Source organism: Bos mutus, chromosome 6, assembly GCF_027580195.1.
Source record: "Bos mutus isolate GX-2022 chromosome 6, NWIPB_WYAK_1.1, whole genome shotgun sequence".
In the NCBI taxonomy this organism is placed as follows: Eukaryota; Metazoa; Chordata; class Mammalia; order Artiodactyla; family Bovidae; genus Bos; species Bos mutus.
Genome location: NC_091622.1, coordinates 1,786,217 through 1,805,182, shown reverse-complemented (window position 1 = coordinate 1,805,182; position 18,966 = coordinate 1,786,217). Strand labels below are relative to the sequence as shown.

General features: G+C 38.0%; 1 pseudogene; it reads right to left on the bottom strand.

Annotated features, from left to right (window-relative positions):
* Window positions 1-10,302: 10,302 nt before the first annotated feature.
* On the bottom strand, window positions 10,303-17,919 carry LOC102275022 (eukaryotic initiation factor 4A-I pseudogene; annotated as a pseudogene).
* Window positions 17,920-18,966: the final 1,047 nt, after the last annotated feature.

The window sequence follows — 18,966 nt, the reverse complement described above, 5'->3', positions numbered from 1 at the left end:
TGTATGTCTTCTTTGGAGAAATGTCTATTTAGATCTTTGGCCCATTTTTTGATTGGGTCATTTATTTTCTGGAGTTGAGCTGTAGGAGTTGCTTGTATATTTTTGAGATTAGTTGTTTGTCGGTTGCTTCATTTGCTATTATTTTCTCCCATTCTGAAGGCTGTCTTTTCACCTTGCTAATAGTTTCCTTTGATGTGCAGAAGCTTTTAAGTTTAATTAGGTCCCATTTGTTTATTTTTGCTTTTATTTCCAATATTCTGGGAGGTGGGTCATAGAGGATCCTGCTGTGATGTATGTCAGAGAGTGTTTTGCCTATGTTCTCCTCTAGGAGTTTTATAGTTTCTGGTCTTATGTTGAGATCTTTAATCCATTTTGAGTTTATTTTTGTATATGGTGTTAGAAAGTGTTCTATTTCATTCTTTTACAAGTGGTTGACCAGATTTCCCAGCACCACTTGTTAAAGAGATTGTCTTTAATCCACTGTATATTCTTGCCTCCTTTGTCAAAGATAAGGTGTCCATATGTGCGTGGATTTATCTCTGGGCTTTCTATTTTGTTCCATTGATCTATATTTCTGTCTTTGTGCCAGTACCATACTGTCTTGATAACTGTGGCTTTGTAGTAGAGCCTGAAGTCAGGTAGGTTGATTCCTCCAGTTCCATTTTTCTTTCTCAAGATCGCTTTGGCTATTCGAGGTTTTTTGTTTTTCCATACAAATTGTGAAATTATTTGTTCTAGCTCTGTGAAGAATACTGTTGGTAGCTTGATAGGGATTGCATTGAATCTATAAATTGCTTTGGGTAGTATACTCATTTTCACTATATTGATTCTTCCAATCCATGAACATGGTATATTTCTCCATCTATTAGTGTCCTCTTTGATTTCTTTCACCAGTGTTTTATAGTTTTCTATATATAGGTCTTTAGTTTCTTTAGGTAGATATATTCCTAAGTATTTTATTCTCTTCGTTGCAATGGTGAATGGAATTGTGTCCTTAATTTCTCTTTCTGTTTTCTCATTATTAGTGTATAGGAATGCAAGGGATTTCTGTGTGTTGATTTTATATCCTGCAACTTTACTATAATCATTGATTAGTTCTAGTAATTTTCTGGTGGAGTCTTTAGGGTTTTCTATGTAGAGGATCATGTCATCTGCAAATAGTGAGAGTTTTACTTCTTCTTTTCCAATTTGGATTCCTTTTATTTCTTTTTCTGCTCTGATTGCTGTAGCCAAAACTTCCAAAACTATGTTGAATAGTAATGGTGAAAGTGGGCACCCTTGTTTTGTTCCTGACTTTAGAGGAAATGCTTTCAATTTTTCACCATTGAGGATAATGTTTGCTGTGGGTTTGTCATATATAGCTTTTATTATGTTGAGGTATGTTCCTTCAATTTCCGTGCTTGTGATGGGTCTGTTAAGATTTTCTATTTCTTCCTGGTCCAGTTTTGGAAAGTTGTACTTTTCTAAGAATTTTTCCATTTCTTCCATGTTGTCCATTTTATTGGCATATAATTGTTGATAGTAGTCTCTTATGATCCTTTGTATTTCTGTGTTGTCTGTTGTGATCTCTCCATTTTCATTTCTAATTTTATTGATTTGATTTTTCTCCCTTTGTTTCTTGATGAGTCTGGCTAATGGTTTGTCAATTTTATTTATCCTTTCAAAGAACCAGCTTTTGGCTTTGTTGATTTTTGCTATGGTCTCTTTTGTATTTATTTCTGCCCTAATTTTTATGTTTTCTTTCCTTCTACTAACCCTGGGGTTCTTCATTTCTTCCTTTTCTAGTTGCTTTAGGTGTAGGGTTAGGTTATTTATTTGACTTTTTTTCTTGTTTCTTGAGGTATGCCTGTATTGCTATGAACTTTCCCCTTAGGACTGCTTTTACAGTGTCCCACAGGTTTTGGGTTGTTGTGTTTTCATTTTCATTAGTTTCTATGCAAATTTTGATTTCTTTTTTGATTTCTTCTGTGATTTGTTGGTTATTCAGCAGCGTGTTGTTCAGCCTCCATATGTTGGAATTTTAAATAGTTTTTCTCCTGTAATTGAGATCTAATCTTATTGCATTGTGGTCAGAAAAGATGCTTGGAATGATTTCTGCTTTTTTGAATTTACCAAGGCTAGATTTATGGCCCAGGATGTGATCTATCCTGGAGAAAGTTCCATGTGCGCTTGAGAAAAAGGTGAAATTCATTGTTTTGGGATGAAATGTCCTATAGATATCAATTAGGTCTAACTGTTCTATTGTATCCTTTAACGTTTGTGTTTCCTTGTTAATTTTCTGTTTGGTTGATCTATCCATAGGTGTGAGTGGGGTGTTAAAGTCTCCCACTATTATTGTGTTATTGTTGATTTCTCCTTTCATACTTGTTAGCATTTGTCTTACATATTGCAGCGCTCCCATGTTGGCTGCATATATATTTATAATTGTTATATCTTCTTCTTGGATTGATCCTTTGATCATTATGTAGTGACCATCTTTGTCTCTTTTCACACCCTTTGTTTTAAAGTCTATTTTATCTGATATAAGTATTGCTACTCCTGCTTTCTTTTGGTCCCTATTTGCATGGAAAATCTTTTTCCAGCCCTTCACTTTCAGTCTGTATGTGCCTCCTGTTTTGAGGTGGGTCTCTTGTAGACAATATATGTAGGGGTCTTGTTTTTGTATCCATTCAGCCAGTCTTTGTCTTTTGGTTGGGGCATTCAACCCATTTACGTTTAAGGTAATTACTGAAAAGTATGATCCCATTGCCATTTACTTTATTGTTTTGGGTTCAGATTTATACACCATTTTTGTGTTTCCTGTCTAGAGAATATCCTTTACTATTTGTTGGAGAGCTGGTTTGGTGGTGCAGAATTCTCTCAGCTTTTGCTTGTCTGAAAAGCTTTTGATTTCTCCTTCATACTTGAATGAAATCCTTGCTGGGTACAATAATCTGGGCTGTAGGTTATTTTCTTTCATCATTTTAAGTATGTCTTGCCATTCCCTCCTGGCTTGAAGAGTTTCTATTGAAAGATCAGCTGTTATCCTTATGGGAATTCCCTTGTATGTTATTTGTTGTTTTTCCCTTGCTGCTTTTAATATTTGTTCTTTGTGTTTGATCTTTGTTAATTTGATTAATATGTGTCTTGGGGTGTTTCGCCTTGGGTTTATCCTGTTTGGGACTCTCTGGGTTTCCTGGACTTGGGTGATTATTTCCTTCCCCATTTTAGGGAAGTTTTCAACTATTATCTCTTCAAGTATTTTCTCATGGTCTTTCTTTTTGTCTTCTTCTTCTGGGACCCCTATGATTCAAATGTTGTAGCATTTAATATTGTCCTGGAGGTCTCTGAGATTGTCCTCATTTCTTTTGATTTGTTTTTCTTTTATCCTCTCTGATTCATTTATTTCTACCATTCTATCTTCTGATTCACTAATCCTATCTTCTGCCTCTGTTATTCTACTATTTGTTGCCTCCAGAGTGTTTTTAATTTCATTTATTGCATTATTCATTATATATTGACTTTCTTTTATTTCTTCTAGGTCCTTGTTAAACCTTTCTTGCATCTTCTCAATCTTTGTCTCCAGGCTATTTATCTGTGATTCCATTTTGATTTCAAGATTTTGGATCAATATCACTATCATTATTCGGAATTCTTTATCAGGTAGATTCCCTATCTCTTCCTCTTTTGTTTGGTTTGGTGGGCATTTATCCTGTTCCTTTATCTGCTGGATATTCCTCTGTCTCTTCGTCTTGTTTAAATTGCTGAGTTTGGGGTGTCCTTTCTGTATTCTGGCAGTTTGTGGAGTTCTCTTTATTGTGGTGTTTCCTTGGTCTGTGTGGGTTTGTACAGGTGGCTTGTCAAGGTTTCTTGGTTAGGGAAGCTTGTGTCAGTGTTCTGGTGGGTGGAGCTGTATTTCTTCTCTCTGGAGTGCAATGAAATGTCCAGTATTGAGTTATGGGATGTCTATGGTTTGGGGGTGACTTTGGGCTGCCTGTATCTTGGAGCTCAGGCTGTGTTCCTTGCTGCTGGAGAATTTGCTTTGTATGTCTTGCCCTGAAACTTGTTTCACCCAGAGAGGTTTACAGCGTTATATGGAGAAGAAAAGAGTGAGGAGGGAGTTAGAGGTGACGCGAATGAGACGAGGTGGAATCAATAGAGGAGAGAGTGGGCTATTCAGTAATCTCTTCCTTATGTGCACTCCACAACTGGACCGCTCAGAGTTGTTCACAGAGTTATACAGAGAAGAGAAGAAGGAGGAAGGTGGCAGAGGTGGCCAGGAGGATAAATGGGGCGAATGAAAAGGAGGGAGACAGATCCAGCCAGTAATCAGTTCCCTAAGTGTTCTCCACCGTCTGGAACACACAGAAATTCACAGAGTTGGGTAGAGTAGAGAGGGGTTAGGGAGGAGACACAGGCGACCTGGTGGAGAAAAAGGGAAGTCCAAAGGGAGAGAGAGCAGTTAAGCCAGTAATCTCACTCCTAGGGAAAAATGGGTACTGAAGATTGGGTTCTTAAAGGTACAAAATTGGTAACAAATACATAAAAGCAAAAATTAAAAATCTAGAGTAGAGTTTGGAATTTCAAAAATACGATGTTAAAGAAAAGAAGAAGGAAAAGAAAGAGAGAAAAAATGAACAAACAAATACAAACAAGGTCGCGAAAATTATAAAGAAAATATAGGTACAAAATTGATAACTAATACCAAAAAGCAAAAGTTAAAAATCTAGAGTAGAGTTTGGAATTTCAAAAATACAATGTTAAAAAAAGAAGAAGAAAAAGAAAGAGAGAGAAAAAAACAAACAATAACAAACAAAGTCGCATAAATTATAAAAAAAAATACAGATACAAAATTGATAACAAATACCAAAAAGCATAAATTAAAAATCTAGAGTAGAATTTGGAATTTCAGATATACAATGTTATTTAAAAGAAGAAGAGAAAGAAACAGAGAAAAAAAAAAAAAAAAAAAAAAAAAGGGTCACAGAAATTATATATATATAAAAAAAAAACTATAGGTACAAAATTGATAACAAATACCAAAAAGCTAAAATTAAAAATCTAGAGTAAAAAAAAAAAAAATAGAGTAGAGTTTGGAATTTCAAAAATACAATGTTAACGAAAAGAAGGAAAAAAAAAAGGTCAAAAAATTATTAAAAAATATATATATATGAAGTTTAATTTAAAAAATAGGGTCTTCTTTTTTTTTTTTGCAAAAGCAATTAGTTATAAAAGTGGAAATTAAAGGAATAATAGAGGACTTAAAAATTTTTTTAATTAAAAAATAATTAAAAAAAAAAAAAGAATGATCGTACAAATAGTAAAAATATATCTAGGACTTTCTCCAGTTTTGTTGTGAGTATTGTGGGTTCAGTTCATTTTTGGCTAGTTCCTTGGTCCGACTTATATTTCTCAAGATCTATAGGCCCCTTCCTATGTAGTTGGTACTAACCACAGGGTTTTAATCTATTGCCTGTAGCTTCCAAGGCAGTTCCCTCTGTTATAGCTTCTTCTGTTTGCTGGTCTCTTCAGTGTCTGGTTTCCACCCTGACACAAAGGTGACGGTGGAGGACACTTTTTTTTTTTTTTATTAGGCTCAAATTGTTCAGTCGCGCTGAGGGGAGGTAGGGAGGGATGCTGCAAACAAATAACACTGGCGTGTGCTCGAAGTGCCTCAGCCACACTGGGTCTACCCCCTGTTCACAGCGCGTGTAGCCTCTCTGCTCACACTGCTCAGACTCTAGGTTGCTCCGCCGGGAACCATCCGCGGCCGGCCCTGGGCTGCCTGTACGTCCCAGGTCCAAGCCACTCAGGTTCAGGCACTCAGGTAGTCCTCAGAGGCGCAGACTCGGTTGGGCCTGCATTTTGTGCCCTTCCCAGATCTGAGCAGCTCAGGTGATGAGGTTTTTGGCACGCGCGATTGCTGCGACTTATCGCCTCCCCGCCGCTTGGTCATCTAGGTGTGCACCGGCACACCTTCTCAGGCAGATGTTGACCGTCCAGACCCCCAAGAAGTTTTAGTTAGCAAAGAAGCCTGCTTACAGTTTTATAGATAATGTCTCTCTGGGGCTGCAATTGCCCCCCTTCCGGCTCTGGCTGCCTATCACCGGAGGGGGATGGTCTGCTGCCAGCTATCTCTGTTTAGTCCTTTGTTCTGTGCACGGGCCTGGCGGTGTCATAGGTTAGGGCTGGCTTTTCGCGCAGTAGATATCCCACAGTCTGGTTTGCTAGCCCAAATTATTTCGCTCAGATAGCGCTCGGGGTATTCAGGCCAGATTCTTGCGGGATGCAGCCCGCGCCGTGCCTCCCTGCCCAGCCCCCTCTTGCTAATGGCGGATGCAGGCGTCTACGCTGCTTCTCCACTGGGGGAGTTACCGTAGGGCTCTCAATGTGCGGGTTTTAATTGTTTGTTTATTTTTCCTCCGTTATGTTGCCCTCTGTGCTTCCAAGGCTCGGCACAGATTCGGCAGTGAGAAGGTTTCCTGGTGTTTGGAAACTTCTCTCTTTTTAAGACTCCCTTCCCGGGACGGAACTCTGTCCCTCCCTCTTTTGTCCCTTTTTTTTGTCTTTTATATTTTTTCCTACCTCCTTTCGAAGACTTGGGTTGCTTTTCTGGGTGCCTGATGTCCTCTGCCAGCATTCAGAAGTTGTTTTGTGGAATTTACTCAGCGTTCAAATGTTCTTTTGATGAATTTGTGGGGAAGAAAGTGTTTTCCCTATCCTACTCCTCCGCCATCTTAGCTCCTCCTCCAGGAAGTCAAGTTTAGTTTCATGGCTGCAGTCACCATCTGCAGTGATTTGGAGCCCAAGAAAATAAAGTCTGTCACTGTTTCTATTGTTTCCCCATCTATTTGTCATGAAGTGATGAGACCGGATGCCATGATCTTAGATTTCTGAATATTGAGTTTTAAGCCAGCTTTTTCACTCTCGTCTTTCTTTCACTTTCCTCAAGAGGGCTCTTTAGTTCTTCACTCTCTGCCATAAAGAAGGTGTCATCTACATATCTGAAGTTACTGATATTTCTTCCAGAAATCTTGATTCTAGCTTGTGCTTCATCTGGCCTGGCATTTCACATGATGTACATACAGCCTTGACATACTCCTTTCCTGATTTGGAACCAGTCTGTTGTTCCATGTCTGGTTCTAACTGTTGCTTCTTGACCAGCATACAGATTTCTCAGGAGGCAGGTCAGGTGGTCTGGTATTCCCATCTCTTTAAGAATTTTCCAGTTTGTTGTGATCCACACAGTCAAAGGCTTTGTCATAGTCCATAAAACATAAAGTAGATGTTTTTCTGGAACTCTCTTGCTTTTTCTATGATCCAGCGGATGTTGGCAATTTCATCTCTGATTCCTCTGCATTTTCTAAATCCAGCTGGAACATCTGGAAGTTCTTGCCTTGAGAACCCCATGAACAGAAGGGTTTCTAATTGCAAACAAAAGAGGCCACATCTGGATGGATCTGAGAGAAGAGATATCTATTGGAAACATGTATTTGGTAGCTTACAGAAGAATCAGGCTTGGGGAGTAGTGATGAATCAAGGAATTTAGGGTGTCTGAAAATACCCAAATTCATATCTCAGAAAAGTCTGGTGGAATGCCACTGGTGCCATCATGGGGTAACTCTTGCCATCATCCATGGAATCTTAACTCTGCAATCATCCTTTGAGCAACCAGCTGGGCCTGCAACTTACACAGCTCCCTCAGGATTCCAAGCCTTCAGTGGAAGTTCCTACTGGCATAGTTGAAGATACAGTCTCTGCTAATAGCTGCAAAAGACATTTCATGTTTTTTATGTCAGAGTAGTGAGACCTTGTCTCTTAAGAAAAGATCTACAAAGGGAAACTCCTTCCCCCAGGTAGGAAAGATAATCAGACTGTTAAAAGTAATAGTGTCAACTTTGACAAATATCCACAATTTGGGGGTCAACAGCCCTCTGCTGTGGGGAATAATATCATATATTCAAACTTCATACAATCTTCATGGGTTCAGTTTGACTCAGGGAGGAGAAAGGACATATGCATTAGAGCCTATCTAAGGAGGAAGAAAGCAATGGCACCCCACTCCAGTACTCTTGCCTGGAAAATCCCATGGATGGAGGAGCCTGGTAGGCTGCAGTCCATAGGGTCGCGAAGAGTAGGACACAACTGAGCGACATCACTTTCACTTTCCACTTTCATGCATTGGAGAAGGAAATGGCAACCCACTCCAGTGTTCTTACCTGGAGAATCCCGGGAAAGGGGGAGCCTGGTGGGCTTTATGTCATAGAGTCGGACATGACTAAAGCGACTTAGCAGCAGCAGCAGCAGCAAAGAGGAAGAGGCATCCTGTCCATAGCAGTGTAGATGGCTAAAGGACCTGGAAAAGTAGGTCGTAATTGCAGCTGTGGGAGAGGTGACTGGGAGAAGTGTAAGGGTGACAGCAGTAGGGGAAGAGTGGCCAAAGGATCTTTTTTTAAAATTAATTTTTATTGGAGTATAATCAATTTATAATGTGTTAGTTTCAGGTGTATAGCAGAGTAAATCAGTTGTACATATAGCCACTCATTTTTAGATTCCATTTCCATATAGGTCATTAGAGAGTATTGAGTAGAGTTACCCATGCTATACAGTACATTCTTATTAATTTCCTAGTTTATATATGTGAAGTGAGTGAAGTAGCTCAGTCGTGTCCACCTCTTTGCGACCCCATGGACTGTAGCCTACCAGGCTCTTCCCTCCATGGGATTCTCCAGGCAAGAATACTGGAGTGGATTGCCATTTCCTTCTCCAGAGGATCTTCCCAGCTCAGGTATCAAACCCGGGTCTCCTGCATTGCAGGCAGATGCTTTAACCTCTGAGCCACCAGGGATTCCCTATTTTATATATAGTGGTGTGTATATGTCAGTCCCAATTTCCCAATTTATCCTTCCTCCCCTTCCCCATGGCAACCATAAGTTTATTTTCGATATCTGTGACTCTGTTGTTTTTAAAATAGGTTCAATTGTACTATTTTTTTTTTTTTAGATTTCCCTTTTAAGCAATATCATATGATATTTGTCCTTCTCTGTGTGATTTGTACCATTCAGTATAACAAGCTCTAGGTCCATCCATATGGCTTCAAGGGACATTATTTTATTCTTTTTAGTGGCTGAGTAAAATTCCAGTGTGTGTATGTATAACATCTTCTTTATCTGTTCCTCCATCAATGGACATTTAGATTTCTTCCATGTCTTGGCTATTGTAAACAGTGCTTCAGTGAACACTGGGGTACCTATCTTTTCAAATTATGGTTTTCTCTAGATATATGCCCAAGAGTGGGATTGCTGGATCATTGGTAGTCATGGGCTCATGGAACAGGTTTAGCCCTGAGATGAGCTACAGAGCTTCTTAGTGGTATCCTCAGTCTTTAACAACAGTGCAGCTGGCTCAAAGAAAGGAGCATAAAGGAGGCAGGGATTTTAGACTGATGCTGGCTATGGGTTTTGTTGCCAATGTTGAGTTACCCAAACTCTGTTGATTATCTTTCCCAGGGCCAGTCGCCAGGCATGTTATCAATATAGCTTTATTCATTTTTCTTAAAGCATAATGGCTCTATGATGTTTGTTAAAATTATACATTCCATTATAAAAAATCAAACAATATAGAAAAGTCCATGACAAAAATAAATTTTTCTCTCAATTTCACCATCTGGAAAAAATCATTAACATTTGGTGAATATTTTGTGAATATTGCATATTTGGCTATATAAGTAGAAATAATTTTAGGAAAATGGGATCACATACTAAACATTTGATTTAAAAATAAAATATTAAATTTGATACTTAAATTAAACTGAAGAAATAGTAATTAAGAGAATTTTTTTTTCAATTTCTAAGTCATTTAATTTCCAACTCATTTAATTGATTTCCTGAATTGGTATATACGAATGGGTACTATACAAATCAATGTAACAGGAGCCACCCCTGTCACCTGGGGCGATCCTCTGCCCAGCTAACTCAGGTGCCCTCCCTCCAGATTTGGTCCAGCATGTGAAATGAGTGACAGCTTACAGCCCCCTCCCCACTCTTGAACAATTTCCAGAAGAGTTCAGTTAGGGTGGAGAGAGCCTCTGGAGTCCAGAGGCTGACTAGGTTAGGGAAAGTGATTAGTGTTTTGGGGCCTCCCCCAAAGAAAAGGTGTCCAGCATATTCATGGTTCCTTCTTTTGCCTCAAAAAGCAACATTTATTCAAAGAAAAAAAATGGTGAGATGTCCGGGCCTTGGGTCCCTTCCTCCCCCTTCTTGCTGCTCCTTGGTCCCCCAAAGGTCGATTCCTGGCTGGGGCTAGATAGTAGAACAGCTGCTGTCAGATGTGGTCAGCTACACTGAGGGCCAGCTCTTCATTAGAGGTGTTGCAGAAGTTGTCTCCAAGGCCTGTCATCATGTTAATAGCCACACTATCACAACCAAAACGTTCACCATGACTGATCATATGGACGCAATTTTTACTGTTGGTGGGAAGGTCATAGTTTATGACTAAGGAAGCCTGCTGCACATTGATACCTGTAGCCAGTAGGTCAATGGTAATCAATACTCTGCTAGAGCCAGAGGGGAACTCCCTCATGATTACATCTCATTTTTTGGTTCATATCTCTGCTCATGGCAGAGACAGTGAAGTCTCAGGTTTGCATCTTCTTAGTGAACCAGTGGGCCTTCCTTCAGGTGTTGAAGATGACAGCCTGTGTAATGGTCAAGGTTTTGTTTAAGTCACACAGTGAGTCTGATTTCCACTTCTCTCATTCCACATTGATGTGGAATTGGTGGATACCCTCCAGTGTCAACTCTTCTTTCTTGACAAGAATTTGAATTGAATCCCTCATGAACTTGGTCACTTCAAGCACACTGGAAGGCATTGTAGCTGACAGCAGAACCACCTGGGTTTTGCTATTAAGCTTTTGGAATATGTCATAGATCTTCTGGTCCTTAATCATTTCATCAACTTCATCTCTTATAAATATCTTGATGTGTTTGAGAGAAAGGTGTCTCTGGTTAAGCATATCAAACCTATGGCCTAGGGTACCCACAGTGAAATGAGAGCTTCTACTTGTAACTTCTGCCCCTCAGCACACACATTAGTACTCGCAGTGGGTGTACGCCCAATGGAGGCATGGCAGGGGGCACCCATATAATTTCCTAATGCTGTGACTTCCTTCTGTATCTGTTGAGCCAACTCTGAATGGCTGCTAGGACCAAGGCCTGGTGGTCTTTAGATCCAATTCATTCTGTTGCAGAATTGATATGGCAAAGGTTGCCATTTTACCAATCCCAGATTGGGCTTGAGCAGTCACATCATAGTCCTTGATAAAATGAAGAATTGTTCAGAGCTGGATGGCAGAAGGTGTCTCAAAACCATAGGTGTAGATGTCATGGAGGAGGCACTCAGAGAGGTTCATGTCATCAAAGTTGTCACCAATCTCTTGTTACTCTTGATGATGCCTTATGGCTTCATCCCAAATGGGGCTATTTTCTCTGATTGGGAATCTTGATGTGCAGACCTGATCCTTACTGAATTAATTAGCAAACTTCAGATCTATCTTTTTTCACTCATAAAAATTTGGGGAGTGAATTTTTTGACATCATGTTATTGTTCAGTTGCCAAGTTGTGTCTGACTCTTCAAGACCCCCTGATCTGCAGCATGCCAGGCTTCCCTGTCTCTCACCATATTCCAGAGTTTGCCCAAGCTAATGTCCATTGAATTAGTGATGCCATCTAACCATCTCATCCTCTGTTGCCCTATTCTCCTTCTGCCTTCAATCTTTCCCAGCATCAGAGTATTTTCCAGTGAGTCGGCTGTTCACATCAGGTGGCTGAAGTATTGAAGCTCCAGTTTCAGTGTCAGTCCTTCCAATGAGTATTCAGGGTTGATTTATTTCAAGATTGATTTTCTTGCTGTCCAAGGGACTCTTAAGTCTTCTCCAGCACCACAGTTTGAAAGCATCAGTTCTTCAGTACTCTACCTTATTTATGGTCCAGCTCTCTCTGTACATGACTACTGAAAGACCACAGCCTTGCCTATATGGACCTTTGTTGGCAAAGTGATGTCTTTGCTTTCTAACACACCATCTAGGTTGTCATAGATTTCCTGTCAAGCAGCAATCATCTTATAATTCATATGACATCATATAATACTGTAAAATGATAAATTTTTATAAATCTATTTTTAATTGACAATAGGTATAATAAAGCTTAATGCAATTTTATAAATGAATAAAACCATACAACTACAACCTAAATCAAAATTTAAAACATTCTCAGCCTCCCAATCAGTATTCTGCTTCCAAAGGTTACCATATTTTGATTTGTGTCACCAAGGATTAATTTTGCTTGTCTTTGAACTGCATGTAAATGAAATATTCTTTTGTGTCTGGTTTCTTTTGCACATTGTTAATGTCTCTGAGATTCATGCATGCTGTTGAATGTAGCAGTAATTCAGTCTTTTTCATAATTGTATATAAGTTTCAGTATATAACATTACAATTAGTTTACTCATTCTACTACTGGTGGACATTGAGGTTGTTTCTAGATTTGTCTGTTATGCATAAAGCTGCTATGAATATTTTATGTTGTTTGACACACACCTAAGAGTGGAAGTGCTGGATCATGTTCAGATTTAGCAGATACTGACAGTTTTATGAGATGGCTGTACCACTTTACATTCCCATTAGTTCCATTTGCTCTATGTCTTTGCAAATATTTGGTAATAAAAAAAAATCATCCTAGTGGGATGTAGTTTTATCACATTGCATTTTCAGTTTGCATTTCTTATGACCAAAGATGAGCATCTTTTCATGTGCTTATTGGAAATATGAATGTCCTTTTCTTCTGAAGTGCCTTTTCAAGTCTTTACTTATTGTTAAAAATATGAATTGTTCCCCCCTCCTTTTTTTTTCCTTTTTAGATGGTTCGTGTACTCTGAATATGTCTTTTGACAGATAGTTAAATTCAGATGTCTTTTTCACATAACTTTTTAAAATGTCATCTTCATAGAATTTTATAGGAACCTGGGATTTAAGCATCTCATTTTACAGTTAAGAAAATAAACCCAACAAGTCTAGTTGATTTGTTCAAGGTGCCATAGAAGGCTAAAGATAAGAGTTACATTTCTCTCATTTTTAAAAATTCTAATACTCTGCCTAGCCTAAAAATTAAAAGTGAATAATTTAATCAACAGTCAAAGTTTTCACAGCATAGTCTATTCCACAGGTATTTGGATTTGTTTTCATTTATTAGTCCAAATCTTTCTTATCAAATTTACTGTTAATACTCTTAAAGTGAAAGCAGAGAGATCTTTATATTCTCCCACAGCACTGTGTGTCATTGCTTTCTTCTTAATGCCAGCTTGAGACTGAATGATTTAACTTCTATGCCCAAAGATAAGGTGAGGTCATTTACAGATTAGGTTAAAATGGAGGCATGATATTCAAGGATTTAGTAATTATTCCTTGGAGTCTAATCGCACAATTTCAAGGTTGGATATTGCTTAAAATAAGCCTTTCAAAGGTCACTTTAAAAAGCAATACAGTAAAACTTTCCAGCAAAAAATTTTCAACTAAAGTAAAAACTAAAAACAAAACAAAAGTCACTATTTAAAAGTATATGGGCTTGCATTTCTCTAATTAAAATGTCTGTTTTTTTTTTTTTTTTTAATTGAGCTGCATTTGCTGCTTGTATATTTTGGAGATAAATCCTTTGTCAGTTGCTTCATTTTCAGATATTTTCTCCTACTCTGAAGGCTGTCTTTGCATCTTGTTTATGGTTTCTTTTGCTGTGCAAAAGTTTTTAAGTTTAATTAGGTCCTGTTTGTTTTTATTACCATTACTCCAGGAGGTGGGTCAAAAAAGATCTTGCTGCAATTTATGTCAAAGAGTGTACTACCTATGTTTTCCACTAAGAGCTTTATAGTTTCTGGCCTTACATTTAAGTTTTTAATCCATTTTGAACTTATTTTTGTGTATGGTGTTAGGAAGTCTTCTATTTCATTCTTTTACATATAGATGTCCAGTTTTCCCAGCACCATTTATTCAAGAGGCTCTATTTTCTCCATTGTATATTCTTGCCTCCTTTGTCAAAGGTAAGGTGTCCATAGGTGTGGGTTTATTTCTAGTCTATCTATCCTGTTCCATTGATTTATATTTCTGTTTTTGTGCCAGTACCACACCATCTTGATTATTGTAGCTTTGTAGTATAGTCTGAAGTCAGGAAGGCTCATTCCATTTTTCTTTCTCAAGATTGCTTTGGCTATTCAGGGTCTTTTGTGTTCTCATTAAAATTATAAAATTTTTATTTGATTTCTGTGAAAAATTCCATTGGTAATTTGATAGGAATTGCATTAAATCTATAGATTGCTTTAGGTAGTATAATTATTTTCACAATATTAATTCTTCCAATCCAAAGACATGGTATATCTCTTCATCTCTTTGTGTTGTCTTTGATTTCTTTCACTGTTTCCTGCATACAGATCTTTTTTCTCCTTAGGTATATTTATTTCTAAGTATTTTATTCTTTTTGATGTGTTGAATGGGATTATTCCTTAATTTCTCTTTTTGATTTGTTGCTGTTAGTGTATAGGAATGCAAGAGATTTCTATGTATTAATTTTGTATCCTGTGACTTTATTGAATTCATTGGTTAGCTCTAGTAGTTTTCTGATGCCATCTTTAGAATTTTCTGTATATAGTATCATGTCATCTGCAAACAGTAATAGTTATACTTCTTCTTTTCCAATCTGGATTCCTTTTATTTCTTTTTCTTCTCTGATTGCCATGAACTTCCAGAACTATGGACTTCCAGAACTATGCCAAATAATAATGGTGAGAGTGAGCAGCCTTGTCTTGTTTGTGATCTTAGAGGAAATACTTTCAGGTTTTTACCATTAAGAATAATTTTCAATGTGAGTTTGTCATATATGGCCTTTATTATGTTGAGGTAAGTTCCTTCTATGCTCAATTTTTTGAGAGCTAAATGGGTGTTGAATTTTGTCAAAAGATTTGCTGCATTCTATTGAAATTATCATATTTTTTATCTTTCAATTTGTTAGTATGGTTTTATCACATTGATTTATTTGCATATATTAAAGATTCCTTGCATCATTGGTGTAATCTCCACTTAATCATGACAAATCTACAAACAATAAATGCTGGAGAAGATGTCGAGAAACAGGATCCTTCTTGTACTGTTGATGGGAATGTAGACTGATACAACTGCTGTAGAAAACAGTATGGAGGTTCCTTAAGAAACTTTGAATAAAACTACCATATGACCCAGCATTCCCACTACAGGTCATATACCCTGAGAAAATCATAATTCAAAAAGACACATGTACCCCAGTGTTCATTGCAGCACTATTTACAATAACCAGGACATGGAAGCAACCTAAATGTCCATTGGCAGATAAATGGATAAATAATACGTTGGGCATATAACAGGGAAATGCTACTCAGCCATGAAAAAGAATGATATTGGGTCATTTGTAGTGTTGTGGATGAACCTAGAGTCTGTCATACAGACTCAGGTTCATATGTCAGAAAGAAAACAGCAAATATTGTATATTATCAAATACATATGGAATCTAGAAAAATGGTACAAATAAACCTATTTGCAGGACAGAAATATAGACTTGTGGACACAGCAGAGGGAAGGAGAGGGTGGGAAAAATTGAAATAATAGCACTGACATCTGTATACTACTATTTGTGAAATGGATAACTAGTGGGAAGCTGTGGTATAGCACAGGGGGCTCAGTTCAGTGCTCTGTTATGATGTAGAGGAGTGGGATGGTGGGGCTGGGAGGAAGGCTTGAGTGGGAGGGGACAGAAGTTTAAGCCGGTTTTAGAAAAGGCAGAGGAACCAGAGATCAAATTGCCAACATCTGCTGGATCATTGAAAAAGCAAGAAAGTTTGAGAAAAACATCTATTTCTGCTTTATTGACTATGCCAAAGCCTTTGACTGTGTGGATCTCAATAAACTGTGGAAAATTCTGAAAGAGATGGGAATACCAGACCACCTGACCTGCATCTTGAAAAACCTGTATACAGGTCAGGAAGCAACAGTTAGAACTGGACATGGAACAACAGACTGGTTCCAAATAGGAAAAGGAGTACGTCAAGGCTGTATATTGTCACCCTGCTTATTTAACTTATATGCAGAGTACATCATGAGAAACACTGGGCTGGATGAAGCACAAGGTGGAATCAAGATTGCCGGGAGAAATATCAATAACGTCAGATATGCAGATGACACCACCCTTATGGCAGAAAGTGAAGAGGAACTAAAGAGCCTCTTGATGAAAGTGAAAGAGGAGAGTGAAAAAGTTGGCTTAAAGCTCAACATTCAGAAAACGAAGATCATGGCATCTGGTCCCATCACTTCATGGCAAATAGATGGGGAAACAGTGGAAACAGTGTCTGACTTTATTTTTCTGGGCCCCAAAATCACTGCAGATGGTGACTGCAGCCATGAAATTAAAAGATGCTTGCTCCTTGAAAGGAAAGTTATGACCAACTTAGATAGCATATTAAGAAGTAGAGACATTACTTTGCCAACAAAGGTCCGTCTAGTCAAGGCTATGGTTTTTCCAGTAGTCATATATGGATGTGAGAGTTGGACTGTGAAGAAAGCTGAGCACCAAAGAATTGATGCTTTTGAACTGTGGTGTTGGAGAGACTCTTGCAGAGTCCCTTGGACTGCAAGGAGATCCAACCAGTCCATCCTAAAGGAGATCAGTCCTGGGTGTTTATGGAGGGACTGATGTTGAAGATGAAACTCCAATACTTTGGCCACCTGATGCAAAGAGCTGACTCATTTGAAAAGACCCTGATGCTGGGAAAGATTGAGGGCAGGAGGAGAAGGGTATGGCAGAGGACGAGATGGCTGGATGGCATCACTGACTCAATGGACATGAGTTTGAGTGAACTCTGGGAGTTGGTGATGGGCAGGGAGGCCTGGCATGCTGTGGTTCATGGAGTCGCAAAGAGTCGGACATGACTGAGTGACTGAACTGAACTGAACTGATGGCTGATTCATGTTGTTGTACAGGAGAAACTAACACAACATTGTAAAGCATTATACTCCAATTTAAACAAATTTTTAAAGTTTATGGGTTGACTAATTTTGTCTTGTGTAAATTTTCTGGAGATAGCTTCCTACAGATATTCAAATAAAATGTGAAATATGTAGTAATTTAGAAGGAAATGAAGATTACATACTGTGGAAACTGTTCAGTGGTTCTAGTGATTAGGAAGGCAATGCTATCAAGTTTGCATGTTAAGAGCTTGAATAAATGGTTTTGTGCAGTGTAAGGATAGGGAAAATTTTTTTAATTTTTTATTATAAATTTAATATAAATATTATATAATATAAATATAATATAAATATAAATATAAAATTTAAATTTTAAAATTGCCATGTTTATTGTTATTTTACATGATTTTTACATCATACACCTGATTCACTGGAAAAGACCCTGATGCTGGGAAAGATTGAAGGCAGGAGAAGGGGGAGGACAGAGGATGAGATGGTTAGATGACATCACTGACTCAATGGACATGAATTTGAGCAAGCTCCAGGAGTTGGCGATGGACAGGGAGGCCTGGCGTGCTGCGGTCCACGGGGTCACAAAGAGTTGGACATGACTAAGCAACTGAACTGAATTGACACAAGTAATTTAAAATACATATATAACTAAATGAACAAATTCTACTTTTATGGAGTGATTTTACTGTTTCATCTACAGTCCTAAAATGTTATATTATCAAGGGAGCCAAACTTTTTTATTTGTAGGGTCTTCTTACTGGGAAGTGGAGATCATTTTACATTGGGTGTAATTTACTGCTTGAGTGTATTTGCTTCTTTTGTCCTTTTTGTGCTTTCCAGAGCCCAGAGAAACATGTTCTAATACTGACACAGTTTTGAATTGCCACTCCATGTTTTGGCAATAAGACAGTGTGTTGTTTTAAATTGGAAAATGTAATAAAACTGATCAAAATATGATCTTGCTTTTATTATTACCACATGCTGACAATTCTAAACGGTATCAGTGGTAAATGCTCTTCTTTACCCGAGGCTGTTCTTTTTCACTGATCCCATCCACCTCCTCCCCAGCCACCATCATGTCATTGGTTCCTTTTAAGTTTTTAAAGGATCAAAAGAAATTTCTGGTAACAAAAAGGAGAAAATGACAATAACCTTAGTTTCTCATAGGATCAAATTTTGCCAGACTGGAACCTTTGAGTAGACAAGTATTCAGTTGCAGAAAAAACATTGGCCTTGGAGTTAGGAGGTTAGGAAACCTGTTTCTGTCACTAATTAGGTCATGTATAAACCAATTCACCATTTCTGCCTTACTAATTTTTATTTTTCTAGGAAAAGAAGCGATAAGGAGGGCTGAACCTGATACTTCTAAACTGACTTCCAGCTGTTAGCTTCTGAACACTGATAGAGGATGCACGGCAGACAAAACACAGCTTGTAGTCCCACTGTCCCTGACTAATGTGATCTTAAGCAACTCAACTGACCTTAATTTTGTAAGTTAAAGTCCAAGCTGCTCTGTCTACCTTAGAAGGCACTTTTTCTGTTTCATCTTTCACACCGCAATTTTTTTTTTTTTTTTTGTACTTGTCCGGTAAATCTGATTTTAAAAAGTTTCTGCAACTGTGCCTTTATATTAGTTCTAGCCACTTGTATTCCTTCAGATAAGAAGAGAAAATCAGGTGATTTTTATATAGCAAATTTTAGAATATATTCTGATACAAAGTAGGTATGTTGAAGTAGGTACCTTTGGATGAATGGTTTTATAATTTTTTAAAGCTCTTTCCACATTTTATCATTTTATATTTCCTTAAAATTCTGTCTCCTCTCATCACCTAAACAGCCCACAATCCATGACAACTATTAGATCATTATCAGGAAAGTATGTGGATAAGTCCACCAATCTTTGTATACATTTTGTGGCTATTTTAATTTAGATCATTTG